Raw genomic sequence first — 10,812 nt, forward strand, 5'->3', positions numbered from 1 at the left:
TCCATAAAAAATAAAATGGCATGACAAAACATAAATAGCATAATTTTCACATAATCATGCTAGAAGGAAAGTTCACATTTTGAAAGAAATGCCCACCTCGATAACTTAAGTCTTTTTGGGAAAATCCTTGACTTGGTCTTAAACGACGTCCGAAGACGTCCATTTAGAAAATAGAGTAATATTTTAATTAGACTCTAAGAAGTCAAAAGAACTTAAACGTGAATGCAACCTATGTGCATGGTCATTATATTCTTCCTCTTATTCTTCGAGAAAGGAAAATTCTAAGTTTCTCGAACATTAATTAAATCGGGAGATTTAATTTATTGTGGAAGCTTAAGAAATTATTCGTTTATTTTGGAATCGTTACCTTCCATGTATCTCGTTCGAAATTAATTTACCATCTCGGGATTTAATCAGCGAACCATCACTTAGTACTCCCTCCGTCACTGAAAATTTGTCACCTATTTCCTTTTTTGTCTGCCCCTAAAAATTTGTCACCTTTCACTTTTATTATTTTTGGTAGTGGACCGACATGCCACTAACTTTTTCAACCCACTTTCTATTACATTTCTTAAAACTCGTGCCAGATCAAATGATGACAAATTATGGGGTCGAAGGGAGAATTAATTATTTGATTGAGCACCTTAGGAGGGCTCAAGATTTAGTTAGGCAAACTAGTCCATTTAATTTATTCACTTAGTCCAACTAAGAAAAAGAATAAATTAGTCCGAAGGAGCAGCGACGCCTCTTCGTCGCCGTCCGTCGGTAACTGCTCCGGTGGGCGTTGATGTTGGGAATTCTTGTATTCATCTAATGAGCGCAGCGGAAATTGCATACAAGAATAACAGATCTAGATTCATAATTATATTGCAAGTTGAGCATGTAAAACACAACGGAACTAAATCTTACTTGTTGTGTTGTTTTCTTCTGCGATTGAATCCTGCAAGTTGAATCCACTACTATCGAGGTCCACGTGCAATCCAATCCGATGCAGGAACTATCCCGGTACAATTGCTCCGTAGAAGAATGCTAGGAATTCTCTCTACAGAGCTTTACGTATTTTCTCTCTAATGTTCCCTATTTCTCATCCTCCACTATGGAGAATAAATAACCATTATATAGATGAAGAGTCACTAGGGTTTCATGATTGTTGGGCTTATGGACTAATATAATTATAGCCCAACTATAATTAATTAATCTATATTAATCTAATTCTAGCCCATTTCCTTTCAATCTCCCACTTGGACTAGCATTAGATATAATACGCAGTTCCAACTTTGTACCCTTGAGCGGATCAAAATACACTTATAGTGTGACCCTTTAGGCCCTCATTATCGGCGATGATCTAATCGAAGTCTGCACAAAACTCCTAGACTGCGTTGGCAGCGTAGCTCGATATATGAAGGACGTTTACGTGAATTCGGTAAACAAGCCTTTACATAAAGTTTATAGTAATATCCTTTCATTCACGAACCACCCGATTGAGCCTAAGATTTGCTATGTGTCATCCAAATAGCTCAATCACTTTATCTCATCTTTATTAAATGACCCATTCGATCATATTCAATTACTTTAATCGAATATATCTTTGCATTGGCCAATGACTTAATGGTCAAGTAATATAGAGAATTTGAGTGTTCTCTCGAAATTCTAATCGAGGAATGAATCTCATTCTTGGCTCAACTACCATTTTCATTTATCTTATGATATACCCAACACAGGTCCGTGTCTCAATCCTCCTTTGGGAGGCAAAGCGTTGGACAAGATCAAAGCACACCACTCAACAAACAAAATGTGTAATGACCTCAGATCCAAGGACTATTACATACTTCATGCACTAATAAACGTGTCTCAATCCTCCTTTGGGAGGCAAAGCGTTGGACAAGATCAAAGCACACCACTCAACAAACAAAATGTGTAATGACCTCAGATCCAAGGACTATTACATACTTCATGCACTAATAAACTGTAGACACTTAACAAAACAGTTTAATAGTAGGGTATACCAATACTCTCCAAAGTATACCATGTGTCCATCACGAGTATCTGATATCTCATAGTTGTGAGAACAACTACATTCTCGAAGAATGTGATGCAAACCCCATGCTAACCTGTAACATATCATCAATATCCCATTCTTGATGATCATTGGTTAGGGCTATTTTAGAATTATACTACATCATTAATGTCTCACTCCATTAACGACAGTCATAATTCAAGGGAACAAATATTTAGAATAAAGACAAACATTTAAAACAATTATTCCAATAAGTGCACAAAACCCATAGAAAATTAAATTTTCATAGAACGTGATCAAGTAATATTGTCTCAACACAAAATGTTTCTAAGATATAAAACTTTAACTCCCACTGATTCAAAGCCATCTACCAACATGCTTAACACCTAAGCTCTCAAAGTGCTTGTTATGTTTTGCTATACATAACGGTTTAGTGAAAGGATCAGCTAAATTATCATCAGTGGGTACTCTTTCTAATTTTATGTCGCCTCTTTCAATTATTTCTCTGATCAGATGATATCTTCTAGGAACATGCTTGTTCCTGTTCATAGCTCTGGGTTCTTTTGCTTGCGCAACAGCACCAGTGTTGTCACAGTACAAAGGTATTGCACTACTGGCACTCGGAACGACACCCAGTTCCTTAACGAACTCTAACAAAGCAACAGCTTCTTTGGCAGCTTCAGATGCAGCAATATACTCGGCTTCGGTGGTGGAATCGGCAGTTGTACCTTGTTTGGAACTATTCCAACTCACTGCTCCACCATTGTGGATAAAAACATATCCAGACTGAGACTTATAGTCGTCATGGTCTGTTTGGAAACTAGCATCAGTATACCCAGTAACTGATAACTCTGGTTGTCCACCATAGACTAAGAAATATTCTTTAGTCCTTCTAAGGTACTTAAGAATAGTCTTAACAGTTTTCCAATGTTCCTCACCGGGATTTTGCTGAAATCTGCCTGTCATGCTAAGCGCATAGACCACATCTGGCCTAGTAGATATCATGGCATACATAATAGATCCTATAGCCGAAGCATATGGGATCCTCTTCATGTTGTCTCTTTCTTTGTCATTAGTAGGACAATCCTTCTTTGACAATACAATGTCATGTCCCATAGGAAGAAAACCTTTCTTAGAATTCTCCATTGAGAAGCGCCTTAACAACTTGTCTATGTAAGTGGATTGTGATAATCCCAAAATCCTATTTGGTCTATCTCGATAGATCTTAATTCCAAGGATATAGGAAGCATCACCCAGATCCTTCATCATAAAGGATCTAGACAACCACTCTTTCACGGATTGCATCATGGAACGATCGCTTCCCATAATCAAGATGTCATCAACATATATGATAAGGTATACGACGTTTCCATTTTCACGTTTACTATAAACACATGGATCCTCTTTGCTTCTGACAAAACCAAATGATTTGATTGTTCTGTCAAAACAAATATTCCAACTCCTAGAAGCTTGCTTAAGTCCATAAATGGACTTCTTTAGCTTGCACACTGCATTCGGCCTTTCTTTCGATACAAAACCTTCAGGTTGTGTCATATAGACATCGCCTTCTAATTCTCCATTGAGAAATGCGGTTTTGACATCCATTTGCCAAATATCAAAATTGTAGTATGCAACAATTGCAAGTAATATCCTAATGGACTTGATCTTAGCAACTGGCGAAAAGGTTTCATCATAGTCAATGCCTTCGCGTTGACTATAACCCTTTGCCACTAACCTAGCCTTGTAGGTTTGTACTTTGCCATCTGCACCTCTCTTCTTTTTGAAGATCCATTTGCAGCCTATAGGGTAAACCCCATCTGGCAAGTCAACTAGTTCCAGACTAAGTTGAAGTACATCGAGTCCATTTCAGATATCAAGGCTTCAAGCCACTTCTCTCGATCGGTGTCTGACACCGCCTCGGTATAGGTCTTAGGCTCATCGTCATCTAAATCAACTTCATCATCTTGGTTCTCAACCATTAGATTCAGTCTCTCAGGTGGACGACGGATCCTTCTAGGCCTATTGAGTTGGTTTTCTTCTGGCTCGGGCTGTTCATTCTGAATGTGAGTAGGTTCAGGAATATCACTATGATCTTCTTGAGGTAAAGGTGATGCAACTATTGTATCATCTTGTCTTTGATGCATCTCATTGTCTTGAGGAGGTTCTTCGAGAGTCCCTCTAAGGTCTCCTCTAATAGTAATTTCCCCTCCCAATAGATCATCAAAAACTCCCACTGAGTTATTGGTCAAACCATTTGACAATACCTCATCCTCAATGTTATCTTGTGGTTCTTGAATTTCTTCAAGATCTACAATGTTGTGACCTTGTTCCTTTAAGACATAATTGTCTTCAAGAAACGTCACATTCCTAGAGATTATCACCTTATGATCTCCAGGGTAGTAGAATTCATATCCTCTAGTTTGTTTAGGATATCCTACAAAGTAACACTTCTCACTTTTAGATTCCAACTTATCAGTCATTTGTTTCTTAACAAAAGTTGGACAACCCCAGGTCCGCATATAGTTAAGACAAGGCTTTTTGCCATACCATAACTCATATGGTGTTTTCTCAACTGATTTAGATGGAACTCTATTCAGAATGTAAATAGCAGTCAATAAAGCATGACCCCAGAGAAATAAAGGGAGACTAGCTAAACTCATCATGGATCGAACCATATCTAATAATGTTCGGTTTCTCCTTTCAGATACTCCGTTCATTTGTGGTGTACCAGGAGGTGTCCAGTCTAACTGAATTCCATGTGATTTCAAGTAATCAAGAAATTCTCGGCTCAAGTATTCCCCTCCTTGATCTGATCGAAGAGTTTTGATACTTTTCCCAAGTTGTTTCTCAACTTCACAATTAAACTCTTTAAATTTCTCAAAGGCCTCAGATTTGTGTTTCATAAGATACACATATCCATACCTTGTCAAATCATCAGTGAAAGTAATGAAGTACGAATAACCACCTTTTGCTTGAGTTGGAAACGGTCCGCACACATCTGTGTGGATCAACTCTAGCACATCATTAGCACGCACCCCTTTCCCAGAAAGTGGTTTATTAGTCATCATTCCTTTGAGACAGAATTAACAAGCACCATATGATTCAAAATCAAATGAATTTAGATAGTCTAACTTTCTCAATCTCGCTATCCTTTTCTCATTGATATGACCAAGTCTACAATGCCAAAGATAAGTAGCATTATCCGTATTACATCGCTTAAGTCTTTTATTTTGCACATTGAGAATATTCCGTTTGCATTCAAGCATATATAATCCATTCTCTAAAAAGGCATTTTCATAAAACAATCCATTCTTAGAAAACGAGCATCTGCTGTTTGCAAAATGGAAGGAAAAACCCTCGATGTCCAACATCGGAATGGAAATAATATTCTTCGAAATAACTGGAACAAAATAACAATTATGTAAATCTAGTCTATGTCCTGAGGGAAGATCTAATCTATAAGTTCCCACGCGTTCGGCAGCAACTCTTGCTCCATTTCCAACACGTAGGTCTACTTCCCCAGGCCTCACTTTCCTGCTGTCTATTAGACCTTCCACATTATTACAAATGTGTGAACCACAAGCGGTATCCAATACCCAGGATTGTGAGTTATTCATAGACATATTTATCTCAATGACAAACATAGCTGAGCTCCCACTCATTGCACCTTGTGCCTTGAGTTTTGGGCAGTCTCTCTGCCACTCCGTGAAATTTGACCTAGTCAATTTGTTTGTTTCCATCATACACTCATAAGATAAGTTTGACATATTATCTGAACAGAAAATAAAATGAAAAGCAAATTAGAAAAGCATACAAAGATCACATTCGCATCACTAATCAAACAAGGGTTTATTGTATTGATTAGCTCCCACTAATTTTAACATATATTATGCCCCCAAACATAAAATACGAATTTATATCAAATATAAATTGTAGTGGTCCAAGATCCAAGTCTATATAGTTGTAGCCTCTGCGAGGGCTGATGACTACAATAATATCACTAGGTAGGCCTCCAAGCCAATTGTAACAACAATTTTACAATTCTTGGTTTATTAATCTAATTAATATACGTCCATAAATTATTTTGGTTGCGAGGGCTACACAAAATAATTTAAGCAAGTCAACCCCATCGCACGATGCCAACCATGTATCTATGAATGAGCCTAAACCTTGTTGATTTGGAGTAAACGCGAGGGCGTAAAACTCATGGTCGAAAAGGCTAGGAACATCAAACAATTGTGATGGACGACGCGTTTGTTTAAAAAACAAGACTTATATTTTATGGGGAAAAAGTGTGATACTAGTTATGTGAATATAATATCCAATATTAAATCTCAAACAATTACTGGGCGCCGCCTACCCAGACATAGTATAACACGGACTACAAATACTGGGCGCCGCTACCCAGACATAGTATAACACGGACTGCACATACTGGGCGCCGCCTACCCAGACATAGTATAACACGGTCTCTAACTACTATAGTTGAAATAAATAAGCATAAATCAAATAGCATGCTTATCACATAGGATATCAAATAATGCTCAACGAATAAAATCCGATTCTATTCACTAATTAAATGTGGATTTATCTAATCATATTAATTCTAAATTAATATAACTATATATTTAATATTAATTCCAAATTAAAATTAAACATGCGTATTATTATTTCTAAAATAATAATAAATGTCTACACCATTGGAATTTATATAACTAATCTAATTAATTATAAGATTTCTGTACATTGAATACAATTAACATCTCATTTGAGATTATTAACCATTGCAGCATCTTCCTTTGACTCATTTTGAAAGAAATAGCAGCCCAACAGCAAATATTCATAAGCAAATTAAAACAACAGCCCAGTCATGAATCATTCTGATATGATAAAAGGAGAAATAATGAATTGGCAGTACAGCCAATCACGCCCAAGAGTAGCGGTCTGCGACAGCCCAGCACACGCGAACCAAATCCATTACCAGATCCGACCCGCAGCCCACGACCCGTTAGGGTTTGGGGCTGTAAACGCAGCCGCCTCTTGCGTTCTTCTCCCGTTTCGACGTCCAGCGCCGACCATTGGTGTTGTTACTGCCTAGCAGCAATATATCTGAATATTTTATCCTCCCACGTCGCTCAGCAACGTCTCTGAGGAGCGACTCAAGCCGCTTCCATCACAGGAGCCATGACCTCGCCCCCTCCCACCATTTGCTGTTCACATCCACTCCAATGGATCACAGTTTATGATGGAGAGGAGTCACGAACAGCAACAATTGATGCGCCGCCCAGCGGCCATTATACATTGCTGTCGTCGGCTGTCTTCCTTTTATGGCGAGTCCCATAGACCTGGTCTTAGAGCCCTGCAACGTTTTCTTTAGCTGCCGTTGAACACAACAATTATTCCGTACCGGCGATTCATTTTCAAACCCATTTGGTCTCGGCCTATGCCACGCCATCGATGGAATTGGTTATGTACATAGGATTTCCAAAACCCAAGTTTGAAGAGGATTCTGAAAATTTCTTATTTTGCGGAAGAACAAAATTGAAAAGGTAATTTTTATTTCTTTTCAAAATTTTCATCAAATATTACTCAAAATCTGATTTTGCAAAATATTTTCACAAACAAATTTTTCAAGAAAACTAGAATCCCAATTTCAAACTCATTGTTGGTTCCCACAACTTTTACCGTGAGACTAACATCAATAGTTAAGTACAATGAATCAAATTTCAATTCGAAAGACATAGTAGAAATCCAATTTCTATGAGAAATCCAATTTCCATGCAAAATCCAGTAAGTTTAATTTCAAAATTAACCCACAAATAATTATCATACAAAGTAATTATGAATCGAGCCCCGGGCTCTGATACCACTGTTGGGGCTCTGATACCACTGTTGGGAATTCTTGTATTCATCTAATGAGCGCAGCGGAAATTGCATACAGAATAACAGATCTAGATTCATAATATCTAGATTCATAATTATATTGCAAGTTGAGCATGTAAAACACAACGGAACTAAATCTTACTTGTTGTGTTGTTTTCTTTCTGCGATTGAATCCTGCAAGTTGAATCCACTACTATCGAGGTCCACGTGCAATCCAATCCGATGCAGGAACTATCCCGGTACAATTGCTCCGTAGAACAATGCTAGGAATTCTCTCTACAGAGCTTTACGTATTTTCTCTCTAATGTTCCCTATTTCTCATCCTCCACTATAGAGAATAAATAACCATTATATATAGATGAAAAGTCACTAGGGTTTCATGATTGTTGGGCTTATGGACTAATATAATTATAGCCCAACTATAATTAATTAATCCATATTAATCTAATTCTAGCCCATTTCCTTTCAGTTGAAGCTCCGGCGATATCGTCCATCCCGTCAGCAATCCTTCCGAGTTTCACGTCTCCTCTTGCCGAGGTCGCTGCTAGACGGACGGGCTGCTGTATAGCCGGGACAACTTGCTGTCGTTGCACCGCCGCCTCGCTTCCTCCCGTCGTTGGACTGCGGCTCCGCACGAGCGAGCTGCAGTTCTGCCTGCGGCTATCTCCTCCGTCGTCCTCGCAGGTGCCGTTACTGCTCCCGGCATCCGGCGAACGCGATACCTCGTACCTCAGGCAGATCCAACTTTCCCTTAAAGCTAAGCCCTTTATCTTGTTCCTTAGTGTAGCCATTTAATTTGGGCAGAAACTTATGAGATTTAAACAGAATTTCCTGCATTTGATTATTGTGGTAAAACTTGGTTGGGTTTTGCTTATTATGTAAAGTTAGCACCTTTCTTTTGAACTCACTGTCTGCTGTCAGAAATTGCAGTGGTATATCTGTTGTGTTGTGAAGTTGAGGGAGCTTTAAGTTTCATTCTTAAAAGAGCTGCTATGGTAGTTTGTCTCCACCTTGCAGCATATCCCTTTTGTTGATTCACTTGGTAGGACTAAATTTTGGTGTTATTTGGTGCTACTTGGTATTACTCCAATTTGTTTGTTCATTGCAGGGGTGGTGTTGGAGGTATACTAGTCCATAGGTGCTGGTTTGAGAAGTGAACTTGTAGGCATTGACTTTCCTTTCTTAGTGTGTCTTTAGTCCTCCAAAGCTAAAGAGGGGTTGTCTCTTTCCTCTAGTGGTAGAACCTTAATTTCCCTTCTCTCTTAGCAATTAACACTTATTTTATCTTGCAGGAGAAGGAATGGCTTGGCTGCCACGTTGCTGACTGAGACATGGGCTTGCAGACCTGGGCTCGACGGGCTGTTCGGAACGGGCCGTGATTTGGGCTTGGGGGAAAGAGGCCCAAAGTGCAAGCAAAATAAGTCTTTAGTTTCTTGAGCTCTTGTGGGCCCATTCATGGGTATCTTGTAATAGTATAGTATCCCATATTCTTTTCTTTCCATTCATAATTCATACGTAAGATGATCATGTAAGTTAATGCATTATTCGAGATGTAAGCACACACTTTAGTTCGGGAAGGACATTTTCACATTCTTTTCAAATGTTCATTTTATTTCATAACATACATTAGATTGTTTTAGTTCGTTCAATTATCTCTTTAACTTTTGTCTTGCGAACTAACATCATCAAGTACCAACAAAGGGTAACGAGTTCCATTTATTTTAACGAAACAAAAGAGCGACATTTCTCTAGTTCGACATTTTATCATAAAGGAAAAAGGGGTAAATAAAGAAGCGGGTATTACAGTTTGTTTGTCGATCATGGAGTACCACTGATACCCAACACACCCTTCTGCAGCATATAATCGCTTGCTTGCTTGTTCGTTATCAACATTTGCCTCTGTATCCCGCGATATAACTATTTACTGAGCTGCAACATTATGGACTCGACTCGACAGCTATGCAGTGCCAATTGCTCCAACATGATGTGTCCGGTACAACCCAAATCAAAATCATGAAACTATCACTACATATTATAAGTTCAACAACAAAATCAATCCAAACTTCTTAAATGCCGTACATTTTACAATTTTCATGCAATAAAACCACGGATAAAATGACTACACCCGTCAAACTCTCTTGGTATACAAACTTCTTTTGCCACCATTTTACGGTATAAGAAATATGTACAAACAACACAAACGACATGCCAAACCTGTTAGGAAATTTTAATTTGCAATTTGCAACACAAACACATGCATCCATCACTAAATATAAGTAAAGTGACAGAAGTCTTATAATCAGACAAAAGACCAAGACATAACTACAAAATATAGGAGCTTGTTCCATAAAATACAACAACAATAAAATCAATCCAAACTTCTTAAATACCTTACATTTTACAATTTTCATTCAATCGTTATGGATAAAATGAGTACAGCCATCAAACTCTCTTGCTATGCAAATAAAACAAGTCTCTGCTTCATCTTCTTCTCCAAACCTGTTGGGGAAATTTTAATATGCAGTTTACAGTCTGAACAAGTAGAGGAAAACATATGTCAAAACATGGATAGAATTGAATATGATATCTCAAACAAATTTTAGAAAAATATCAGTTAAAGTATATGAGATTAATTGTTGGTGAACTTAAATCTTACCAGTGTGGAGTTGAAGAAATTTTAATGGACAATAATGCCTTCTTCACCTCAAACTCAAACACAAATCCTCCGTCATCCTCCTCCAGAGTCCTTAGCTTTCTGTATAACTGCTTTATATTGCGGCAGTGGCTAGCTTCCTTATAAAAACACAAGTAGGAACGAAGCTGGAACATAGATTATGAGAATTTAGTATCTTTGTAAGGCTTCACTCACATTTTTCAACATAAGTATAGTTAGCTTTGATTTCAACACAATA

General features: G+C 38.0%; 1 protein-coding gene and 1 pseudogene across 1 annotated transcript in view; both read right to left on the bottom strand.

Moving 5' to 3' along the window:
• The window catches only part of LOC125201006 (disease resistance protein RGA2-like), a 71,381-nt gene that overhangs the window by 19,907 nt on the left and 40,662 nt on the right, over nt 1–10,812 (bottom strand). The window lies entirely within an intron of this gene.
• Nucleotides 2,375–3,070, bottom strand: LOC148931278 (secreted RxLR effector protein 161 pseudogene; annotated as a pseudogene).

Source organism: Salvia hispanica, chromosome 2 (assembly GCF_029641045.1).
Source record: "Salvia hispanica isolate PSC_SH4W2 chromosome 2, Shi_PSC_v1, whole genome shotgun sequence".
In the NCBI taxonomy this organism is placed as follows: Eukaryota; Viridiplantae; Streptophyta; class Magnoliopsida; order Lamiales; family Lamiaceae; genus Salvia; species Salvia hispanica.